Source organism: Puma concolor, chromosome D3 (assembly GCF_028749965.1).
Source record: "Puma concolor isolate L17-30 chromosome D3, mPumCon1.1.hap2, whole genome shotgun sequence".
Lineage (NCBI taxonomy): Eukaryota > Metazoa > Chordata > Mammalia > Carnivora > Felidae > Puma > Puma concolor.
In genome coordinates, this window is record NC_141678.1 from 34,506,398 (window position 1) to 34,531,996 (window position 25,599).

Below are 25,599 nucleotides of genomic sequence, written 5' to 3' on the forward strand. Positions count from 1 at the left end.
GATTCCCGAACCTGATACCTGCACAGAAAGCCAGTTACGGTTCTCCCTGTGGAGATGCCAACACTGTTTCCAAAGAGACAATCTGCCACATCCCTAGACATTCTGATTTTTGTGTTATCTTTCACACTACCTGTAAACTTCTTACTTGGGTGTCACATGTTAGAACATACATCACTCGGTCCTGTGATTTTTCTATCAGCCTATTAATGTCTAAAAACGACACAAGATGGACTTGAGCTAAACACTCTTCTTTTGGTTAGACAACAATGCCTCTCACCCTTTGCTCTATTTTTTTTCCATAGATTTCGAAGTCCCAGCCAAGCTTTCTCCCCATAAAATATTCCTCATCAAAAATCGACTTTTTCACTATGTTGTACACCTGAAACTAATATAATGTCAGATGTCAACTACACTACAAAATAATTTTTAATCCACTTTTTCAAAAAATTCTCTTTGCTTTTCCAAAATTCGCTTTGAATTGATGTGCACAAGGTAAATTGGAAATAAAGCAAGTTGACCATTTGAATTTGTTCATCAGAAAACACACGTTATTAGAAAACGTTGGGTTATGCTATGGCTACAAATACCCCCAAACTTCAATGACTTAACAAGACAATGGTTTATTTTTCATTCATGCAAATTCTACTCCAGATCCAGGCAACTCTTCAGAGCATCTACCTTCACGCAGTGGCTCAATACTCCAGGCTGAGAGACGACACTTCTATCGCTAACTCTGCAAGGGATACAAAAGTCGTAGAAGGTCTCACAGCCAATTGAATGTCGCTGCATAGAATTGTCGTCTTCCTGTGTGTTGGGGATAGGAGGAGAAAAAGATATGTAAGGTCCCCGGAAATCTGCCACATATAAATAATAAAATTGTGTATAAATGTGATCATCACACCCTCACTCAAAAAGTGTCTAAAACTAGCTTAGATTTCCAGTCATCGAGAACAGCACTGTTCAAGACAAATATAACGCAAGCTATCGATGTGAGCCATGTATGTACTTTTAAACTTTCTTTATAGCCATATGAAACATGTAAAAAGGAACTAATAAGATTAATTTTGAGAATATATTGAAGGGGCACATGGGTGGCTCAGTTGGTTAAGCATCCAGCTCTTGATTTCAGCTCAGGTCATGATCTCACAGTTTGTGAGTTCGAGCCCTGCATTCGGCTCCATGCTGGCGGTGTGGAACTTGTTGGGATTCTCTCTGCCTCTCTCTCTCTGCCCCTCCCCTGCTCTCTCTCTTTCTCAAAATAAATAAATACATTTTAAAAAGAATATATTGTATTTACCCCAATATACTCAAAATATTATTTTATTATGCAATCAACATATTTTACAATTAAATATTTTCCTTTCTTTGTACAAAGTCTTCAAAATCCAGCATGCATTCTGCCTTGCTAGCACACTGTAATTCCAACTAGCTGCACTTCAAATGCTCAGTAGCCACATGTGGCTGGTGGACAGCACAGAAGTGGAATGTAGAGAAAACTATGTTCATTGACCACTGGCTTGCCAGACATTTGCATAAATTGGCATACTTAATTCTCATAACACTACTATGAGATAAATAACGTTGTCTCCATTTTTTTTATTTAATTTAATTTTTTTAAATTTTTTTTAATGTTTATTCATTTTTGAGAGACAGAGCATGAGCAGGGGAGGGGCAGAGAGAGAGAGAGAGAGAGAGACAGAATATGAAGCAGGCTCCAGGCTCCGAGCTGTCAGCACAGAACCCGACATGGGGCTCGAACCCACGACCTGTGAGATCATGACCTGAGCCAAAGTTGGACGCTTCACTGACTAAGCCACCCAGGCACCCCACGTTATCCCCATTTTTAAAACTAGGGCACTAAGGTCTGGAGTAGTCTAATAAGAGACCCAGGACTATGTGGTTCATGAGTGATTTAGACAGAATTCAAAACTATGTCTAACTCCAAAGCCCATGCTTTTCTACTTTTTCCAATATGGAAATTTAGAGTTAAAAGAACAAATCAGACATTGAAGCACTATTTAGTAAGCATTGGTATCGTGCTTTATGGCTCTATTGTTACTTCCTCTAGAAGATGTCTAATTTCATCTTCTGTATAATTAGGACTCAATTGAACCATCATTTCCCTCGGCATTTTAAAAAGCAAATCATTTCTCTAGCTTCTTAAGTATCTAGGTGTGGCAAAAGAGGAATAGGAAGCAAAAGAAACAGAAAGGATGAAATAGAAGTTAAGATCAGCCCAACTAGGATAGGGGAGGCATTGACGTCACTACTCTAAAACTTAGAGGAAAGTTTCAAATAGCTTCAAACAAACCATTTTGTTATATATCTCATGATTTTGTGAGTCAGGAATTCGAGCAGGGCTTGGCTGTTCTTTTCCTTTCAACGGGGCATCAACAGAGGTCATTCAGGGGTGGATGGGCTGGTCTGGAGGGAACAAATTGGCTTTGGGCAGGGTCAGTGGAAGGTTGGCTCAGCTGGCCCACCTAAGCTCCCATTAAAGCCCACCAGCATGGCAGTATCAGGGTGGCCAGACTTCCTTCGTGATAGCTCAGGGATCCGAGAGAGAGAGTCTCGACTTGTCAAACAAGTCATGTGGGCAGACTGGAGAGGAACGGAATTAGACCCCACTTCTCAATGGGAGGAGCAGCAACGAATATGGAGCCCTCTTTAATGCACTACAGAGAATGAAAACAGTAGCTTGAGGAAGATAAACATTTATTTCTTTCTCATAGAAGTCTCCATGGAAGCACTCCAGGATGTGGAACTTGAAGGTGTCGGAGAACGAAACCCCTTCTATCTTGTTGCTCTATCTTGCCTGGTGTACTCGTAAGGATTAGCAAACCATAAGCCCATGAGCCAGATCTGGCCCGCAGCTCGTTTTTGTAAATAAAGTTGTATTGCCACGCAACTATACTCATTCATTTATGTATTCTTATTCTCTCTGACTGCTTTCTCACGAGAGTGGCAGAGGTGAGTAGCTGCGACAGAGACTATGGCCTGCAGATCTTAAAATATTTACTATCTAGCCCCTTAAAAGAAAAGCTTGCTAGCTCCCGGTCTAGAGCACTATCTGAAGGTCTCCCATATTACTTCTGCACATATGAGAGCTTCAAAGGAGGCTAGGAAATGTCTTTATTCTGGCCATGTTCCATCAGAAACTGGGACTTTTCTATCACTATAGAAAGTGGGGAATGTATAAAGTCTGGAGCCAACCCACAGACCGTCACCTAGGCTTAACTGCAAAAGCTGAGAAGTTGAAAAACCAGACAAACACCTAGAGAATGAAGTCACAGTCAACAGGGGCTAACCCAAGCATCCATTCTTGTCCTGACTTTGTCCCATCAGATGGGTGGAACAGGGCAAGTGGAAAGCCAGGTGGGGTGGAGCGCCATCAGCCTGGGAGTCAGTCCGCAGGTGGCTGGGCCCCTCTCTGGAATCATGGGCTGGAGGCTCAGATAAACTCATGACTGCAGTAAAAAGGACAAGCTTTCCATGCTAGAGAGACTGGAATAAATGTTAGGGTTTCGAGAATAGAGCAATGCAGAGGGAAAGACAGACACCTATTTGATCCGATACTCCTGAAAAGTAGAAGCTGGTTCCAGCAGCAAGGAGACAACTGGGTTATGAGGAGGGAAGCCCAAATCTGGAGTCAGACAGGCACATACCCAAAGTTCACAACTGACATTTTCTTTTTTTTTTTTTAATTTTTTTTTTAATGTTTATTTCTGAGGCAGAGAGAGACAGAGCATGAACGGGGGAGGGTCAGAGAGAGAGGGAGACACAGAATCTGAAACAGGCTCCAGGCTCTGAGCTGTCAGCCCAGAGCCCGACGCGGGGCTTGAACTCACGGACCGCGAGATCATGACCTGAGCCGAAGTCGGACGCTTAACCGACTGAGCCACCCAGGTGCCCCACGACTGACATTTTCTTAAAATCTTCTGTGTGGATCTGAAAACTCAGGAGGGCAGAGCCAACAGAGGCCATGTGCCCCCCATCTCGAAGGAAAGACATGGTGGAGTCTGTGAGTAAAGCTGGGCTCCACAGTCTGTCCTCATCACTCCATTTTCCACAGTTGTGCTTTTCAACCATCTCAGAAAAAAAAAAAAAAATCCAGAAAGTTCAATGGCTCCAAGTTTGGAAACCAAATAGTCATTAACATGAGTGAAATCAACATAGATCCCAGACTGGTCCTTTTTGAGTTTCTTTTGTATCTTCAAAAGCCCAATTCTCCTGTCCCATCTGGTACATTTAAAAAAAAAACACCCAAAGAATATTCTTTCAAGTGCATTGCCCATGCAGCTAGATGATTATTATCCAGACTATTAATTATTATTATGGTTACTACTGACATGATTTCTACGCTTTTCTGGGTGCCTGTCCAATCCCACATCTCACCACCGCAGCCAGTGTTGGGTTTCGCCTGGGAAACAGATGTCTACACACAGATCTGAGCAGGCACAGACACTGAAGGCAGCCGAGCTGAGTGTGTTGGAGAGCAGGTGACAGGATCAAAGGCAGGTGAGCAAGTTTACATCCCCAGGAGGACTGGAATGCACAGGCCCAGTTGCTTGCTGACGAAGCATGGTTTCACCAAAGCATTTACTCCAGCGAAGCCTAAGAAAGCAGAGCCTAGGTGCAGAGAGAAACGCAAAGAGTGCTTTGAAGAGCAAGGCCAGACCACAGTGAAGGACGACAAAAAACCCACTCCATCCACCATGATCCAGGAGAGAGCGGTCAGATAGCTCTCAAAAGGAATGCAGCCAAAAATCCAGAAGTGCAGCCAAAAATCCGGAAGTGCATCTAGACCCTATCTATCTAACTGTGCTTTTTCCTATGGTATTTTGGTTTCTGTTTTTCGTGCTGACTTTTCTACAAGCCACATTACATAAAGGTTGCTAGTGTGCGTGTCTCTTTCCCTTCCACTAGGTAGTGAACTCCTCAAAGACAGGGCCTAGGGCTTTCTCATCTGGTTTCTCCCACACCAGGCACAACACTTACACACAGCAAGATTTAACATAAAAAATGATTTCATCAGATTATGGGCCAAAAGGAAATGTCTTTAAAGACTCAGAGTTGTAATGAATCTGGGGTATTATGAAAGTGGCAGTTCATAGCTGATGGGGGAGGAGAGAGCCCAAGAGGGAGAGTGGCTGTGAAGGCCCCCAGCATGCTCAGAGACGCCTCCACATGGACAGAGGTACCGCCACACAGACACAAACACACCAAGGGCACACCTCCACAACCACAAACCCGGAGACACCACCACACAGATGCCAGACCTTCCATGCAGAGTGATTCAGCCCTTCCAGAGAAGTCTCCCCCCTTCCTCTTAGAGTTCAAATGTCCCCCTGTGAGGGGCAATGATTGATCTTGGAGAGTGAATGCCATTATGAAAGCCAGGTATTACAGGAAGTAGATCAGACAGTGACAGTGCTGGGGCACTGGGGCACAGCGCTGGACTGTGAGGTGTTCAGCTCATGGCAACGGCAGGCTGATGTCAAGGCTCCCAGGAGGCCAGCAGGTGGCGGGGCGTCCAGGAGCCTCCAACATTCTACAACTGGAGAGTCACGCAGGCAGCCTGGAGCCACAATAGACATTTGGAACGAGGGAGGCAGGCTCTGGATTAGGGGGATAATACTGGAATCTATGTGCATGCTACCAATGCAAATGGTATAAAGCAAAAAAAAAAAAAAAAAAAGAAGAAGAAGATAGAAGAAGATAGAAGAAGAAGAAGAAGAAGATGAAGAAGAAGAAGAAGAAGAAGAAGAAGAAAAGTGGTGGAAGGAGATATCTCGCCTCTGGGCATTGACGAAATGGGCAAATACCAATATAGAACCCAAGTGCCATGGATATGAACTCACAGAGGACAGAACTCCCTCAGTGTCCGGAAACCCCAGGGAGCTAGTCCAGGGCCCACAGGTAAGAAAAGGCAACCAGTGGCTTCAGGTGACTGGGAATGAAGGGGCATGAAACAGGGTAGACTAATTATTGTAACAAACAACCAGCAGATCTTGGAGGCTCAGCCCAACAGACATTTATATTCTTCCCATGTGGGTCAGTGGAGGAGGCAGGCATGGTCTGAGTCGTTTGACTCACAGAGTCCCTTCCTTCCTCCATCTTTCATCTCCCTCTTCACCTCTTAGAGTCTTCCCCAGGGTTCCCTGCGTCTGGTCAGCAAAAGACAGAAGGAGAGAGCTTGGATCACATTTGGGAAGGCCTCACTTTTGCCCACACTGGCCAGACTCAGTGACACGACTGAGGAGAAAGTCTTGGAGGAAAAGGAAGTGGGGCAAGTCAAAGCAGCAGCCCGTGGAGAGCAAACATGCCCAGAACACATGAGACCTGAGGCCGTGGAGCAGGAAAAGGTCAAAGAATAGAAATCAGGAAGGAACTGGAAGCACGGTGGCTGATGGTCATGACGTGTTGGGCCACTCACCAAAGCATCTGCCTGTATATCGGGATGGGACAACACAGCACTGTAGATGGGCTGGAGGAATCTGGGACAGTCTTTGGAGGACCCCGGAAGGATGCAATAAAAATCAGTAGCAAACAACAATGACAAACACAAGAGACAAGGTGCAACCCATCAATGCAAGCTCCCCGTATGTGTGGCTGCGGTCGAGAATAACTCAGACAAGACACAGTTATTGAGAAAAGTAAAGAGCTGATGGCTCCATAGAGCCAGGGAGGCGGAGAGGAAAGACAGTGGAACAAGATTCCCGTCCACTTCCCACCCATCACATCTGCCATAAAGACCATGAAGAAACTTGGCACAGGGAGATCCGCACAGCCCTGGGTCCCACATGTATATTCACAGTGGCTGTGAGGGGGTGGGGTCTGCACTCAGGCACCTGTCACCTTGTAGGGGTCTCCATGTAACAATCCACACGTGTTGTGTGGTGCCTTCCCATCCATAAACTCTGAATGTGACTTTGTGTTTCTAATGGTTCCACAAATGCCTGGAGAAGAACAGGGGCATGCTTAAAACTAATATCTAGAGGGAAGTTATGAAATATTGCAATTGCTGTGTCCATTTGGGGGGAAAGCACCATTGGAAATAGACACATCATCCCTTTCTTGGAAAGATGGTTCATCCAAACCACCTCAGATGGAAATGATTTCTCAGTATATGGCTATGGAATATTTTCTGTCTCCAGCATCTCAAAAGTCCCAGGTCAGGTAAGGGCAATTAACCAGAGTCTTCTCTCTGATTTTAGTCCAAATTTGAAAGCTTGTCTCATCCAAGCTTGTCTAAAAAAAAAGAAAGAAAGAAAGAAAGAAAGAAAAGAAAAAAAAGAGCTTTTCCAAAATCCATTTGTCAGAAGTTTCCAGGTAACGATGGCCAAATCAAGACAACGTTTATGAAAGTTTGGGCAGAAATCAGGTCATTAATGATACTGAGCTTTGTTTCTCTGCCAGCCAGTGTGGCAATACACTCAGGAAGGCAGGGGTTAAAGGACCAGGGTGGACCATAGGGCTCTGTCCCTCCAAAGTGGTGTAGAGCTGCAAAGGTGCCTTCCAAGGGCCAGTGCCGGCCTGACCAGTTTCATTGTAGTTCCTGTATTCCTCCCAGACATTTCTTCTTCAGCTACCTGCAGGCTATCACAGTGTCACAGAATGAGACTCCAGAAGCGACCAAGTGAGAGCCAATTTCCAGAATGAACCCCCCCTTCCGCTCATCCCCAATCTGCCAAACCCAAACTCATAGAGGCTAAAGAACACAAGTGAGAGGCGCAGTCCTGGGTTGCACCCCAGTAGTTCTCAACTGGAGGCAATTTTGTCCCCAGAGATATTTGGCAGTGTCCAGAGACATTTTTAATCGCCACCATTGGAGGATGCCACCAGCATCCAGTAGGTAGAAACCAAAGATGTTGCCAAACATCCAATAATGCACATTGTGTTAGCCCAGGCTGTCATAACAAATCCCCAGACTGTGGGGCTTCAACAACGGAAATTTATTTTCTCAGAGCTCTGGAGGCTGAAAAGTCCAAGATCAAGGGACCGCAAGGTTTGGTTTGCGGTGAGAGGTCTCTTTCTGGCTTGCAGACAGCTGCTTTCTCACTTTGTCCTCACATGGTTCAGAGAGAGAGGGCAGGGGGTAGACAGAGAGAGACAACAACCTCTTTAAAAATCCTTTTTTAAAAAAATTTTTAAAGGTTTGGTTCATTTTTGAGAGACAGAGAGACACAGAGCGTGAGCAGGGGAGGAGCAAAGAGAGACAGAGACAGAATCTAAAGCAGGCTCCAGGCTCCGAGCTGTCAGCACAGAGCCTGATACGGGGCCCAAACCCACGATCCGCAAGATCATGACCTGAGCTGAAGTTGGGAGCTCAACCAGCTGAGCCACCCAGGCTCCCTGAGAACAACTTCTTTAATGTCTCTTCTCGTGAGGCTGCTAATCCCATCATGAGAACCCCATCCTCATGAACTCATCCAGCCCTAGCCACCCCCCAAATGCCCATATCCAAATACCATGACATCAAGGGTGAGGACTTCTACATATGAATTTGGGGCAATGAAAACATTCGATCCATAACAGCACACAGCAAGGAATGATCCAGACAAAAAGCCAATAGAACAGTACCAGGGCTGAGCGACCTTGTTCTCACAAGAATAAACCAGTATTCTGAGTTTAGCTTTGCCCTTCAGAGCCTCAGCCAGACCACTGTGCCAGCGTTTATGCAAGATTTAATCCACCATTGCTTCAGGCCAGGAGACCCACATTGCAGCAAAGAAGGTGTGGGACTGGGCCCGTGACCTTGAGATCCGCGTCCACATCCCGTATCTCCCCTCCCAGAGGTCAGCCTGCTGAAGGCATAGCTGAAGGGCCAGCTCAGAAGCAACACTCACGAAGGCTCATGCCATACCCCAGGCACACAGGATACACACAGAATCAAAGACCTTGATATTGCACTGCACCCCTAAAAGGGTGAATATATGGGTCCAGGAATCAAGGGATAATAGCAAGAGTGGCCCCACCTGCCATCACCCCCAATGACCTACGAGGGGAGGTTTTGTCTCCCATGCCCAAAACACTGGGCTCTGCGTGGCAACGGGTCTTGGTCTTCCAGGGAGCGCGCTTTTACTTGGACACCATCGCAAGAGTCTCCGTGAATCGTAATCTCAACAGCCACCTACGCAGTCAAGGAGAGGAGTCACCATCCGGGCCTGATCACAGGCAGAGGTGAGGTTGCTGGTATACAGTGGTGACGAGAAGAGTAGTCTGGCCCCTCAGTGTGTGACTGGATGTGGACGAGGATAGCAAATCCGGCTGGAGACAGAGGTGGTGACCGGGACCTCGGGAATGAGTCTCTAAGAGTCAAGCCCCCAGGTGAGACACAAAGACTACAGAGGTGGTGGCTGAGACTCCAGAAAATGAAGGAATGCGGCAGTGGGTGCTGTAATATGTCCCATGAGCCTCCTTGCTCTGTTTTGCCTGAGAAAGAGAGGAGCCCCGGATTGTGCAGGAGTTGCCCCCCAAGAGTGTGGGCAGGTCCATCGAGTGGCACGGAGGTAGACAGAGAAACAACAGATGCACAGCCCAGATCGCCCTTCCAGAAGGGCTCCCATCCACAAGGTCAGCAGGCCTCACCTGAGGTCATGCCCATTCGGAGGTCACCAGTCATGGAACAGACAAAGCAGGAATGGAAATGCGCACCCCGCCCGCCCGAGGACAACTCTGCCTCCTGCATTCCCTGGCAGGTTGGCTGAGGCTTCATCAGGCCTACCCTGAAGTTCAACAACTCCTTCTGCCCACCTGTTTCTTTGCCTTTCTTTCCACAGATGTTACTCCTGCACCCCAGACTCCTCCTCAGCATCGGCTTCCCGATCACCCAACAGCAGCACGGTCACTGGATTTCCCATGGCCAACTATTACTCCAGTAGCCACCTAGCAGGAGTATGGGAAGCAGGGAGGGGAATTCTGTCTTCGGTGTCCCCCACTGACCCCAAAGTTGTTGTTCAATTTGACTGGCGCGTCTTACTGGCTCAGTCGGTTAAGCGTCTGACTTTGGTTCAGGTCATGCTCTCACAGTTCCTGAGTTTGAGCCCCACCTTGGGCTCTGTGCTGACAGTGCAGAGCCTGCTTAGGATTCTCTCTCTCCCTCTCTCTTTGCCCCTCCCCCGCTGTCTCTGTCTCTCAAAAATAAACACTAAAAAAAAAAAAAAAGGTAACTTATCCTCAAGGCCGGAAAGGGAGACGGAACACAAAAGGTCAGCCTGCAGCCTGAGATACAGTTGTAGAAGGGCTAAGCTGAGTGGTTTCGAGGCAGACGTTCTGAGGCACTGATGGGGGTGAGCAAATTTTTTCTGTGAAGGGCCAGACAGTAAATATTTTCAGCTTTGCAGGTCACACGGGCTCTGTTGTAACTATTCAACCGTAGCTGTCGCACAAAAGCGGCCGCAGACAACAGGTGAAGGCACGGCGTGGCTGTGTGCCCGTGAAACTCACACGGCCCACAGGGCAGATTGTCGCCCTGGACCTTAGTTTGCGGATCCCTCCATCTCTTCCAGTGATCGTTTCCGTGGGAGAAGATGTAAACCCAGGGTGCATGAGTCTGAGCACTCAAGACTCTAATTTTCAAAGGAAGGTTTCAAAACATTAACAGACAGTGAAATACATTGGAAATGAATTTGGTAAAATGCTGCACAGCAGTTGTTGAATGATTTCACAAAGAGATAAGACTAAAAGACTAGACTAGACTAGAAAATGTCACAGTGTATAGGAAGGGCAAGTATTGTTTCATGAAATTCTTTTTGAGGCGGCATGTGTTTAACACAGAGACTGTGTGTGTGTGTGTGTGTGTGTGTGTGTGTGTGTGTGTATCAGGATAAGATGCGAAAGTATTTCTTAGAGTAAGTCATAGTCAGAAAGGTTGAGAAGCACTAGCCTGTCGCAATCACTCCCAATTTGCTCTCCCTAGGGATGGCACTAACTACAAGCAGATTTGCTCACGACCTGCATTTGAACGATACGTAAGGGGCCAACTGGATTATTCATTATCCAGCCATCCTTGTCAAGGCACCTTTTCAAAAAACTCCTCTTCAGAACATTTTCTTATTCCTTTTAGGTTTTTTAACACTCTCTTTGGCCCCTCTTCAGTGTGCTTTTTATGACTTCAGTTGCCAAAGGAGAGCTCAGGTATCAACTCTGAGGCCTGCTGTGATTTCATTCATGTGTAATTAATTCAAGCTGTCTGTTGCTTTTCAATGTCAGCATGTGCTGGCAGTGTGTCCCTGGAGCTTGGCCTCGGGGACTGGGAGAGCCCTTTGGATCATACCCCAAATGAAAGATTCTCACTTTGACCTGACAGCCTCCTTACTGAAATGTCCTCTCCCCACCTCTGCCCTTACGAGGCCAGGCCTGTGTCTGAGCAAATGACCAACGGTTAGGACAGTGGCCATCACAGTCAGACTCAGGAGGGACATCTACACGACCGCCGTGCACACTTGGGACGGCACTTTTCCTTTTCAAGGCTGGTAGATACTTACACCAGATTTGGCTACTGCACATGTCCTAAGCGCCCAGATGCTTGCCTCTGAGCATCACTACAGGCTGGGGCTCAGGACTTAACGTCTCCTGGGACCACTGGCCTCCCTCTATTTCACCTCTGTCCCTTGCCCAATTTCTAAGCGGTGCCTCGCCAATTGGCGCTCAATGCACCTGTGCATGTGGCTGGGACAAGGCGACTGCCCGAGTATCAAGAGTTAATCATGAAAATGGAAGTAAACCAAAAGAATTTCAAATCCCCACTGAAGTACCTAAGTAGAGAAGGGCTTTTTGTAATCGAATGTAGCTTCCAAATTGCCTTCCAAGAGGTTAACTAACAAAATGAGTCAGAAGCTTTCAGACGGTCTGTGGCCTGGGATATATCTGATCACACATTACTTGCATGTGGTTAGTGTCACACACGGCAGTGTCTCCTTATGATGTGAACAACCACGAAGGCATCTAACATTGTGACCCAACTAATTTGAGTGCATGTCAGTTCCTACCGAGATACAGAAAATCAAGAAATTTTTTCCTCTCTCCCTTCCATTCCTGTTACCTCCCTTATTTTGATAAGACTCATTTCAAAATGCCCCGAACAGACATATTTAATCTCATTTTTCATTTCAAACACTGGGTTAAAGGAGAAACTCTCTGTGCCTCCCCAGTAAAACAGGTGGTCCTCCTGTAACATGAAAATTTCTAACTTTCCCACATTCCCCAAATTACTTATTGTTTCCCTCAAACACATTGCTCAAGCCCGAGCTGTTAGTTCAAATAGGAAGTCCTCACTAAAAACTGGCATAACACAAAGTAAATGATTGTTTTTCACGCCGGGTAGATTTTAAGATGCCCAGACACAATTTCATCTTCTCTGTCGAAAACCAGGCAAAACCAACCCATCTGGCAAAGGATGGCAGTGGTGAAGATCTCTCTCACCCTTGGAAAAGCAGTGCCCCCTTCTGAGTTAAGGACACTTTCCCACAAAAATGTAGCTGTCCAAAGGGAAGCTTGCACCAGCCCCGGCCCAGATCTGAATACAAGGAGAGAGACGGCTTGAAACTGATGGCCTCAGAATCCACTCTTGGCTTGACAAGCAACAGTCCAACAAACGCACTTGGTTTGGCAGGCTGCCATTTTGGATTTGCACATTTTTAGATTCTGCAGTGAATATTTAGGTGTCATTGTAGGAAGCTAATAAATGTTTGGCATCTGAATGCTTTTCTTCTTCGCTTTACAGAAGCGAGTTATGATATCAACATAATGAACCTTAGCAAAGCTAACGACACTAAAAATCATGTGAGGGACTCGCCATACCAGAAAGACACTGATTGACTGTGGGGAGCAGGTCCTGTGCTATGTGAGAACCATCCAGGGATCTTGGAGGAAGCTGTGAAGCCAGCTGGCCCCCAAGACGCTACAGGGAACCTGGTCTCTCAAAGACTGAACTAAATGGTAGAGGCTGAAAGAGAACTAGGAAAGCCACCTCTGTGTCATGTTAATATTAAGACTACATGACTCCAAGTGTCAAAGGACCACTCCAGGAACACCTTGCATAAACATTAGTCCACGGTTTATCTTAAAGCCCTGTCCAATCATTGCTGGTTGAGTCCCACAACAGTCCTGAGGGGGCTGCCCAGGGCTTCAATCATATGAGCTATGACAAGAATACTGACCCCATCACGTGGTTAGGGGAGCCTGGTGCTCATGAGATGCACAATAGATGTGAGATCCTCCCAAGGAGGAAATAGCACTGTTGTTAGAATTTCCATGTGAATTTGATCATCATGTGAATTTCTTCTTTCACAGGAGGGTCTGTGCAGATTAAGATCACTGGCTCAGGGCTTGGAAGATAGGCTGGAGGTGGCCGGAAAGGGAACATACCAGGGGAGATGCAGGGGTGTGGAACACAAACTTGGCTTACTCGAAGTGTTTTTCCTATGCTGGCTGAGTGGAGAAGTGGAGACAGCAATTGCAAAAGTAGGGGTGATGGGAACACTGTGACTGGGCCTCAGCCAGGAGCGTGGTCTCAGGAGAAAGTGCCCATGTTATAAAGGGGAAAGGGCCCCATGGCTGCCTGAATGGGCAGACCCCAAGGAAGGGCAGCCAGGCAAAGCACAACCCTAAAGGCTGGGCCAATGCAAGATGAGGGTTTGAGAACGGGGTGAGGCAAGGGCTAGGCAGCAGGAATGTTTGAGAATCACAAAACTGGGGAGGGGCAAAAGAAGCTGGAAATCACCCTGAAAATCACATGCTCAATTTTTGTTTTACATTTCATAGAAACTGAAGCCAGGTGCTTACATGACTAGTCCCGTGAAACAAGGAAAAGTCGGAACTCAGATTAGTTGTTCTTTTTAAATCTAATGACCCAGAGCTCTTTCATAGATAGATAGATAGATAGATAGATAGATAGATGATAGATAGATAACAGATAGATGACAATAGATAAATAAATTTTAATTGCAACTTGTTTTCAAATTTCTCAATAACGCAATCAAGAGCCAAGTGAGTTTGATGGTAAATAATGTTCCAATATTGGGCAATGAAACCATAATAGCCTTTATGACTGCATTGTCTGTCAGGGAGAGGCTCAGAGCAATGGGAAGACTTGGCTGTTTGCATCCATGTCACTACCTGAAAAATACCAGCATGTCGATCACGTTGGGCTCTGAGGGTTTTCCTTCACCACAAGCAGGCAATGCTTGTAAGCGATTTGAAAGTGAGAATTCTCTGAGCTGCCCAAATACGATGGTTGCTGCTAATCTGAATTATTTATCGGACCCTAGCGATAAAAGTGAAGAATTGGGAACTAAAGAAAGTACAGTAGAGAAGAGAATCTTGTCATGAAATCAGTTTGTGACTTTTGGAAGGTTTATGAGAAAAAAAGCGGAACCTTTTACGTGCTCAATACATAGACTCAAGATGCTGATACCTCTTGCAATGTCACGAGGTGGGAAAGTCAGAGTAGGTGCGTGTTGGTGGCCTCCTGAGGGACTGAGTAGAAAAAAAATCCCAAGGAGGAGAGCCAAGTCTCGGGAGACTCCAGGAATGTGCAAAGGATTCCTTAGCATGACTTTTCTCTGATAAATCCAACTCTGAGAAATCGACGGGACCTCCTGGTTTCCCAGGAGAGTGGCTGGTGCCCGTGCGGGTGCTGTGCCTCCTCAGTGAGAATTCCGTCTGGGCGCCCGCCGCCCTGCAAGATATGAAATCTCTCCCTTTAACTCAAACCCCAGCCGAATATTCTGAGCTCTCACAGAGCAAGAACTCTGGATGTTAAGCAGCAGCAGCACCTGGAAGAGAATTCGGCTGTTTCCAAACGAACGCCTCTGTACCCTTCACCTTGCTTGATGCAAACCAATCAGGGTGGGTGTCACCATGTCCGTTGGCCATATTAGCTATGGTACTCAGAACAGTTGACTCACCCACCTGCATGAAAACAGTTCCCCTTTAGGATGTCTCCGTTTCTCATTGATTAGCGCCCCCAAAAGTCAATATCGACTTTCTGGGTTGGTTACAACTCTGCTTGACCATTCAATACGTTACTCATCAAACATGAAGGGGATCCAGGTCGATATCTAGTTAATGTTTCCCTTGTTGAATCTGCCCTATGACTGATCTTTCAGGTGCTTTCATCTCGAAAGCTGAAAACCAAACAGCAATTATTTGCAAAACAGAGTGGCCTAAGTAGACGGTTCTCGGCAGGGGGTTGGGGTCCCACTGGGTGAGAATGGTGTTTGCCAACTTGGCCAGTCCAGTTTTCTCTGACCTCCACTGTCAGCCCCACTCCAGCTTTGGTGAAAAGTCTATATTCAACTGACAGAATCAGTCAAAGGCAAATGAGCTCCCAGGCTCAAATCACTTCAGGAAGTTTTACATTAAGACTGACCTCTGACTTATTTTAGCTGTTATTTCCTTATAAAAATGAAAAAAAAAAAAAACACCCCAAGAAATATATTTTGACTGTCAGGATTTATAAAGTGACTCTTGAGTAAGTCCTTGGGGTTAGTCAGCTATTCAGATCTAAGGCAGACTGTAAATGAAGCATCCTATGATGGATTTTATAACAAATCCCAACCCCATACCTTCAAGGTCAGTTTCTCACCTGAGACTAAGATCAGCGGCCTCCTAAGCACCTACATTCTGATTCAACAAGTCAATAAGCCATTCCTTTCCTACTCCTCTTCCTTCTGCCCTTTGCTCTCTGTTTTATAAATGGAACCGCCATTGGCCCATGGATTCAAGCCAGAGATCCAGCTATCATCCTGTCCCCTCCATTCCGTCCCCAGATCTCATCATGTGGGGCTTGCTAGGACTTCTCACACCTGCCAGCCTCTTCTCTACAGCCACTGCTACTGTCTCTCAGACAGGTACCCGTATCACAACCCTTAAGGCTCTTTCCCTTTCGGTTTGGCCCAATCCAATGCTTGGTCCACTGGGTAGTCAAAAGTGGGTTTCCCAGTGCAAAACCTCTCATGAAATCATCCTCCCTTTTGCAACACTGGTGGTTCCTCCATGCCCTACAGATAATACACAGACTCCTTAATAGAGCTACGGGGCACTCATTCAACAAGGATTTATCGAGTAGGTTCTCCGTGCCAGGTCCTGAGAATAAACAGGGCACATGTGGTCTCTGCCCTCCTGAAACTCGGCTAGCGGGGGATTCAGCACCACACACAGAGCCACACCCGTCAACGCCCAATCCCAAGCTGTGCGTGCACTGTGACAGGAAATGTGATACAGAATGAGAATGAGTATGGGGGGAGGGCTGCATGGCTTCCCCAAGGAAGTGATGAGGTGGAGGTAGGAGCTTTCCAGAAAGCAGCGGGAACACCAATTATAAGATCTATCTGATTAGGAGGGAGCATGTGCTTGAGAAACTGAAAACAAGGCCCCCACAGCTGGAGTGGAGAGGACAAGACGATGTTCGGTGTGAGCTAAGACCACAGCGATGAGGAGGGCCAAAATCACACCGGGCCACCGGGCCACACAGAGAACGATGCCCTCTTCTCCATTGCACGCAACTGAACCAACATGGCTGGCATTCCAGGTGAGGTTGAGGTTGGGGAAATACCAGCCAGATCCTTGGACAAGCTGAGCTCGAGAGGGTTTGAATCATCCTAGGAGAGATGTCATGTAGAAAGTAAACATCTGTCTAAAGCTGAAAACAGACACTGCAGCCAGAGGGGGGCATTTGATAAGCAAGCCTCGTGCCTGGCCACTCTTCTTCATGGCCCACACCCTCTTGCTGTACGGCACTCCGACCTACTTGTAATTTCACGAAGCCCCTCGGGCCCTCTTCTTTTGGAGCCTTGCATCCAGACCCTACATTCAGAACCACTGTCTCTCTCTCTCTCTCTCTCTCTCTCTCTCTAGCTTCTGCTCATCCCTTACTGATTATTACCTGCTGATCCCCTACTGGGTCCTTCAGAGCTTGGCGAAAACACAACCCCGGAAGCATATCTTCCCAAAGCACCCGGGCTTGCCCCCAGGGTCGCGGTGATCCTCCACACTAAGCTTGCCGACTGTCTGGTCTTTTCTCCCTGCTAGATGTCAAGCTGTGGGGGATGTGCTCGGTAAATATTTTTTAAGTAAGAGAATGATGAATTGCTTAATTAGTGATTATTTATGAACCCTAAAACTACAGAACACCAGAACAAGACAAAAAGGAAATCTGACCAACGGCCAGAGGAAAAAAGGCGAAATAATTTTTGACAAGCAGTAACTAGACTCACGTCTGATTTTTGACAAAAACAATGGAAGGCAGAATGATATATACAAAAAGCGAGAGGAAGTAGCACACTGCACCTGGGGAAAATGTTCGTTAAGAGTAAAAGTTAAATAAAGACACTTTTATGCCAACAGATGCCAAAGTATGCAAGTGGCAAGTAGACCCACACTAAATGAAATATTGAGAGGCTCTCTTCCGGCAGAAGGAAATATTCCCAGATGGAAGGCCAGAGATAGTAAACAGTAAATATATGGAAACATACAAATAAAGACTATATAACCAGCACTTGTTACGTCTGGGCAAAGGGAGGAAAGGTACTTCTCTCTGGTCAGAACAGATAAGTATTAGTTGGAACTTGGAAAAAAAAGGGAGGGGGGAACGTTTGTTGAGAATCTGCTGTGTTCCAGATTTTTCTACCACCTGGCTGCTATTCCTAGGGGTAAAAACTTCAGTCTCTGAGGATTTTTAAAATACTATAACTTTATCAGCAAACTTATGAAATCCCACTGATTCCACACAGAGAGAAAAAAGAACACCGTGACTCCGGGCCAGCTCTAAGTCCGCAGTAAAAATCTTCTCCCTCCTTCCCATTCAACGGCTCAACAAAACAAGAGTTTATTTCTCACTGATGCAAAGTCCTCTGCAGGTCTAGGTGACTGTCCACGGCAGCTGCCCCCCATGTTTTGCCCAATCTTAGGACATTCCATATCTTCTTGGCTCTCATCATTCCCATGGCAGGAGGAGGGAAAGGAACACACAAGAGCGCTAGCAGTAAAATGTTCTGTTGTTAACCTGAAGAAGTCATATGGCCATGCATACTTCATGGGGGCAGGAGAAGGGCTCCCCTAAGAACTGGAGACTCAAGAACTGAAAAGTAGTTCTCCAGCCTAGGATGATCCGATGTTAATGCCTACTTTTTTAAATTTTTTTTTTTTTAATTTTTTTTTTTTTAACGTTTATTTATTTTTTTGGGACAGAGAGAGACAGAGCATGAACGGGGGAGGGGCAGAGAGAGAGGGAGACACAGAATCGGAAACAGGCTCCAGGCTCTGAGCCATCAGCCCAGAGCCCGACGCGGGGCTCGAACTCACGGACCGCGAGATCGTGACCTGGCTGAAGTCGGACGCTTAACCGACTGCGCCACCCAGGCGCCCCGATTAATGCCTACTTTAATCAGACTCAGCATTCTGAAAGTTCACTGCCTCTGAATTATTCCCAATGCCACCACGCAGTAAAAACATAAAAACATAAACAAACAAACAAATAAATAAATAAATAAACAAACTCACTAATCCCTCTTCATAAACCTGAAATTTACTTTTGATTTCTCCCTCCCTCTCTGTCTCTGTCTGTCTCTCTCTCATTCGTCTTACTCATGAAACCACATCTCCCTTTTCTCGTAAATATCTCTTGAATTTGCCCCCTTCCCCTGATGCAATTGCCTTGGTCCAGTCAAGCTGCCTTCTCTCCTAGACTCATTGCTTCTCCCTGCTTCCAGCCTCATTTTTGGTACTAACTCCAAATCAGAACCTTGAGCATGTGATGTCTCTCCTCTAAATGCCCTTGATGACTTTCCATTGCCTCAGGACAAGGTCAACCTCTATGTGGCATAAAGATGCTCCACTGGGGGCGCCTGGGTGGCGCAGTCGGTTAAGCGTCCGACTTCAGCTCAGGTCACGATCTCGCAGTCCATGAGTTCGAGCCCCACGTCGGGCTCTGGGCTGATGGCTCAGAGCCTGGAGCCTGTTTCCGATTCTGTGTCTCCCTCTCTCTCTGCCCCTCCCCCGTTCATGCTCTGTCTCTCTCTGTCTCAAAAATAAATAAAAAACGTTAAAAAAATTTTAAAAAAATTAAAAAAAAAAAAGATGCTCCACTGAGCTGGCTCTTCTCTTTCCCCATCCTCATCACCTTTTATCATCCACTCCATGCTTTGGCCCTAACAAACAATTGTTTTTCCTCAAACCCTAATGCGCTCTATCGTTTTCACCTCTTTTCTCTCAGCCTCCCTGCCTGGTGCACACCTGCCATTGTGTAAGAACCAGCTCATCATCCCCTCGGTGAAACCAGCTCTACCCTCTCCCCCCATCTCCGGTGCTACTCAAAGGCCCGAGTCCCATTAACTTCTGTACGCACAGCCTAGCAGAGTCTCTGGTGGAGTAAGTACTTTTAAATGTTAGATTTTTAAATGGCTGATCAATAAGTGAATACTAGCTCTCCCACTTGGCGTTCAGAGGCTATGTCCCCAAGAACCTGGGTCCCTGTTTGCCGTTAATAAAAATAATAATAGGGATACTTAACATTCATATGGTGCTTACAGTATGTCAAGTACTATTCTAGGTGTTTTACGTGTATGAACTCCCATAATCCCCCTAAGTGCCCCCGGAGGGAAACGCTATTTATTACTCTTATTTTCCTGGTGAGGAACCTAGAGCACCGGCTGGTAAAGTGCCAGGTTACACAGCTAGAGTTGAGATGTGAACTCCTGCTCTTCACCTTACTGGCTCCAGGGAGAGCCAAAGGCTGTGTCCTGATGGCCTCTCAGGGTCCACACATAGACCCTCTGGTGGAGACACTCCATACCCCGTATTCGCTCAACACGCAGTGCACCTGTCTCGTGTCGTTCCCTCCAAATCTAGATGGGACAATGGTGGTGCGTTTGGCAGATTGCCATAGAGGTCTGCTTTTACCCTATCGATTCTCCGATCAACAGAAGGGCATGCTAAGGAGATATTAAAAGTTCACGAGAAACAGATTCAGTCTCTTATCTGGTAATAATAATGAACATAAAAGCAACAAGCACACAGCAGAAAGTCTTCTCAGGACATATACATACTAATTCATTTAATCCTCTTAATAACCACTATGCAGTGGACATTGCCACCAGCCCCTGTTTATCAGATAGGGAAATAACTCAATCTGACCATTGATGACCTTGCCCAAAGTCTTATGACACCTAAGTGGCAGGGTAGGGATTCCCACCCAGACACGTGTGGCAGAGGGTGCCGGGGGTACCTGGCTTCTCCAGGACACAGGGCTGCGTCATTGCTGATCCAGGGAGGCACAACTTGCTTAGCTCACCTTCTGTGCCTTAATGCTCTCATCCTCCTTCCCTTGAAAGCTCAGAGCTGTGCTACCTCACGCCTTCTCCCATCAGCACTGCCCTGGCTTCTCCACACATATGCCTCCACTGTGATCTGTTCTCTTTTTTATGAGCAAACCAAGTTTGCATGTTCCTCCCATTTGCACTGACCCATTCAGATGGTCTGTGCAGGAATTTCCTGTCCAATCGGCTAATTGTTTTCTACAGTCATCAGGAACGAAGGCTGAAGATGGGGAGTTCCCCAAGCCTCGTGTTAAAGGAGCTTTGAGTCACCTCTAGCCCGCATATGCCAAACTGATGTGAATTGCAAGATCTGTCAAAACACACATATGCGGTTTTCATTAACTTGTTCCCTAGAATGAAAAAGAGAGTCAAGAAGTCCTGTGCTAGGTACATCCTCTGCAGGATAGAGCCTCCAGCTTGCCTTTAACTTGGAAGAAGAGCATCTGGAAGCAGTCCACTGCCACGTTTTATTGGAACATTCAGATCACCTCATGAAAGACCCTGGAGACACAGAGAGCGGATGAAGGTTATCAGCCCTGTTGACATTGATCCTGGACCATCCGTATCCGTCTTAATTTGTCATCCTGGCCATTCAAGAGCTGATGACTAGACAGACTTCAAAGGACTTTTAACTTTGTTTTCTAGCACTTATGGAGGATACAAATCTTAATCGAGTGGTCTGTTGTTATCTCCGAGCCCCCAGACCGGTAAGAAACCAGAACTCATGTCAAATAACCCCAAAGTTTTCGTGACGTTTTGTGAAGCATGAATGACAGCAGTTAAAGCAGATTTTTCTCTGATGGGGCAGGAGATAATCACATGATTCTTAGACCTCCTCAATCCCCCAGGGTTGAGTGAGAAGTAGAATATGGGGATCACAAATAGATAATGGGAATAATCGCTACCATTATACTTTAACTCTGCAGCAGCTCTGATCTCTTATTCCTCTTAAACCAAAGTGTCACCTAAGATCATAAATTAGAAATAATATGAATATGTGACCAATTCCCCTCGTGGTGGTCGCAAAAGAATACAGGAGACCAGGTCAGTTTCCATAAAGCACCTCCCCTGCCCAAAGACATGACAATTTTCAGTTATGAGTTGTTTTGTCCATATTTGTTTTAGGGACAAATGGAAGGGAAAGGGACCCAGGAAAAGCCAGCTGTCCCCTTCACTGGGTGGTGTCATATGGTAAAAATCCTCTAGAGAAAGTGTCTCTTCTCAGGTGTTTGGAGACAGAGCCTCACCTCAGGAGTCCCTGCGTCCTTGACCTTGCCTGCGTGCCATGCATCCTTGTTGAATCATGCAGGGTGATGTGTAAGAGCGTATGGGCAGGCTTTGGATGAACACAATTCTAATATTTACATTTAGCTCACAACAGGCATAATTAGTTAACCCACCTCTGGACTCAGAGCCACAAGAAACGTTCACGATGCAAAGCACACCAGATACATCTGTTTCCATATGTGGTTTTGAAGGCACTCTTCATTTCATTCCAATAATTACAGGAAGATGTTTGGGGGCCACCAGTAGACTAAATGTTATAGCATAATCTTCATTTCTCTAGCTTATGGCCTCTCAACTCTATGCACATTTTTAAAAAGACATGTTTATTTTTCTCTTGAGCTTTTGAATGTGGGGCTGTTGTATTCTCCTCTCTTCATTCCTGTAAGTAGTCCTTCTGTGATTTTTGTTGTTGTAGATCTGAAGTTATCTATTATTTCTTGACTTTGGCAAAAAGAAATCTCTCGTAGGTTACACACAAATTATAAACATTATTATCTGGGGGAGAGGAGCAGAAATTCCTGGGCTTATGAAGTTAATTGGTTAGAAAACAATAGTACGTGTCCTCCAATATTGGGTCAAATGTGACCTTGGCTACTCCTACATTCTGTAACCCTTCAGAAAGCATTCAGCAAAGAGGAACTCAACCCTCTGACATTTTATTGCGTCCAAAAGACACCCTTATTTCCCATGAAGGCTAGTCTGTCCATTTTAGGGAATAGTGTAATATGGAAGAGAAAGGTACCGACTATACGTGGGATCAAACCTTGGCATCATGCGACCTTGTCAGAAGTCGGCCTTTCCAAGCCTTTGTTTGTTCGTTGGCTATAATATCACCTGGCTCACAAAGTTGTTGTCAGGATTAAATGGAGTAATATACAGGAGGAGTTTCCTCAGTACGGAGCCTGCAATGTATAAGTGTTAATAAACATCAGAAGTGAAAGCACCATTTTAATGATCCAAAAAAGATTATTATTGGCTTTGGTCTATAAGACATTGAATGTCATGATGTCATATACACCCTTTCCCAGTCCTACTGCTGCCATCTTGCCATTGGTTTCTCTTCTTCGTGATAAATTCTTAAATTCTGTGGTTCCCTGACGTGGTGCCGTGTGTTCTCTTTTAGGCTTCCAGACAAGGATATAACAAAGAGTTCGTGGTTTCTAGAAGGTTCTCAGAGTGGCAAGGTCTACCTTAGAATATGCCGACACCATTAAGATCCTTTTTTGGTGAAACGTTTCCAGTGATACTCAGATGCCACTGTTCAGAAAGAGCCCGGCAGGAGCGAACGAAAGCAGATTCCTCCTCCGAAGAGAGCCCAGGCAACAAAGGGAGGCTGGTAAGTAGCACCCGTTGGTAAGAGAGATAAGATGACTTGGAACAAGTCTGAGTATCAGCAAGCCTGCGTTTTCAAACTCAGGCCAACAGCTCAACGTCTATTTATGTCAGGTTAGATCGCACCCTTTGATAAAGCATACGGTCACTAGAAAGTGTCCTTTCCTCCCCCTTCCTTCCTCTTGTAGGCATAAATTCCCCCTTATACAGATCAGTCTGCAGTCATGATTGGGTCCACCCTGAGTCAAAACAACCAGGACTTTCATCTGAGAGGTGGAAAAAAAATCTATCCGAACCCACTGTGTGAAAATTGTATGGACCCCAAGTAGTTTTAATTGAATGTTGTACTTTTTACCATATACTTCTGCATCTTTCGTAAATGGGTTGGAGGCCACTTTGTATCTAACACAATGGTACCAACGTTGAATTTTAAAAACAAAAATGAAGGACAATAGGAAAAACTAGTAACACCAAAGCTTGCATTGGAAGTGGTCCACTAGAAAGTCCTACGGGATTGCTTAAGGTAGCTCAAAACTTGGCTCTACTCTGCTTATGGCCAAGGCAAAGCTTATGCCAAGCACCGGAGAGGGCCGCCTATAAAGGAAATCTGCAGGTTTCGATTATATACGTGTAAGAAATGACCAGTGCTGAATGGGGAAAGGTCTGCGGAAGCAGCCCTGTATAGGGACCTCTAAATATCCTTTAATAATATCCACGCCACAGAGGGAATGAAAGGGCCTGATGGTGGTGTGGCCCCTGCCAAGCAGAGGGAGATTCTGGTCAAGCTCACAGGAAAGGAAAAGACTCTGCCTGGGACCAGCAGCCAGAGTGGCTCCGGCCTTTCAATTTTTTCATTAAACAAGCCATGTTTCCCCAAGGCGTCCAGGAGGCTTTCAGGGTGGGCGGGGGCTGTCTGTGGGCGGGGCCGAGACGCGTTTGGACGAGGTGGGGCCCCCCGACTGACACCTGCTCCTCACTAGGGTCCCACCGCCCAGCGCGGGCAGGTGTGCTGGCTCCGCCCCCGTGCCTTTGCTAGGAGCCAGGGCCAGAAAGAGCTGCTGTCCCTGGGGGGCCGCGTGGAGGGCTCTAGGAAGGCAGGTGCACCCCAGACAACGCTTCACCCCGCAGTAAATTCCATAATTACAGGTCACCGAGTGGGCGCCCCTTTGAAGTGAGGGACTTTCTTGTTGTTCCTGCGGCGGATACAATTTGGCTGAGATATCAAATGCAGATAGTAAAAATTTAATTAACAAATCAAAGCCTTTATCTGGAGTTTTTAGAACTGTGGCCAACAGTTTTCTTCAATCTCAAGAGCTCCAGTCAGAGCCGAAGAGAAGAAAGCAGCGCCTTTGTAGTGCAGAAAACGTACAACTTTTCCTGATGATCGCTCTCACAGATAAGGCTCCTCTTAACTGCCCGCTCCTTCCCTCCTTCGGGAAGAGGCTTTGAGGCCCCTCTGCAAAGGGGCTGCATTTTTGAGAGCCCTTTGACACTCTGCTCTGGTTAACCCTTTATCTGGTTAACAGGATGGTTCTCCCAGCAAGCCAGGCTGTAGGAGATGATTAGTCTCCCCTGCGTGGTTGTGTGGACCGACAACACGCCCTGGACCTGGGAGAAACTGAGACTCCAAAAAGCGAAGAATGTGTTGTGCCTCCTTGTCCCAACAGAACTCTTACAAATAAAGCAGGAGGAAATGATGCGAGGCCGTGTGTAATGAACATGTAATTAGAACATCAGAATCCAAATTTGCGTGTATGTACTATATACATGCCCATCTGTATAAAGTAAAATTATCATGGTGTCATCTCTGAATGTGATTAAAAGTGATTTTTATTTCCATTTTTTGGTGTGCTTTGCTCTAGCTTTCAGGTTTTCTAAATTAACATGGGTTAAATTCATACTAACAAATTGCTACAATGGTTAATTGAGCTCCCAAAGGCAGAGACCAAATAGCCCCAGTGGCTGGCTCCCAATGCTGACAGCACTTGGTTTGGGATTAATTGAACTAGACAGGGTTGAACTGGATGGAATGGAGAAGGAATAGAGTTCACTCAAGATTGCACACACAGGATATGAAGTGGGTCTGAAAGAGTAATACAGGGAGAAGCAGAGAGCTATCTCTAGAAAACAGCTATAAAGACAAAAGTGAGACCAGACTTGGCTAGAGGAAATTTAAGAAGTCCCCACCTCATATCACTCACTTTTCCAGTGTCCAGGAAATGAACATAACCTGGAGGATTCTAACTACTTAACCCTTGAACCACGCAGGGGTTAGGGGCACAAACCCCCTCCCACTCAAAAATCTGCATCTAACTTTTGGCTCCCCCCGAAACTTAACTACTAATAGCTTACTCAATTTGGTTTAATGTTTATTTTTGAGAGGGAGAAGGACAGAGTGTGAGCAGGGGAGGGGCAGAGAGAGGGAGACAGAATCCGAAGCAGGCTCCAGGCTCTGAGCTGTCAGAACAGAGCCCGACGCGGGGCTCGAACTCACGGACCGCAAGATCATGACCTGAGCCGAAGTCAAACGCTTAATTGACTGAGCCCCCCCAGGCGCCCCTTAATAGCCTACTCTTGATCAGAAGCCTTACTTAACACCAGAAACAGTCGACTCAGGTATTTTGTGTGTTATGTGTATTCTATACTGTAGTCTTACAGT

The 25,599-nt window shown here is 46.2% G+C and overlaps 1 long non-coding RNA gene across 1 annotated transcript; it reads left to right on the forward strand.

Moving 5' to 3' along the window:
• Positions 1-16,270: 16,270 nt before the first annotated feature.
• Positions 16,271-24,779, forward strand: LOC112868407 (uncharacterized). The gene is made up of 4 exons (XR_015242718.1): positions 16,271-16,537; positions 19,220-19,374; positions 22,732-22,944; positions 24,467-24,779. It is a non-coding gene; the product is annotated as an uncharacterized LOC112868407 (long non-coding RNA).
• The last annotated feature ends 820 nt before the right edge of the window (positions 24,780-25,599 follow it).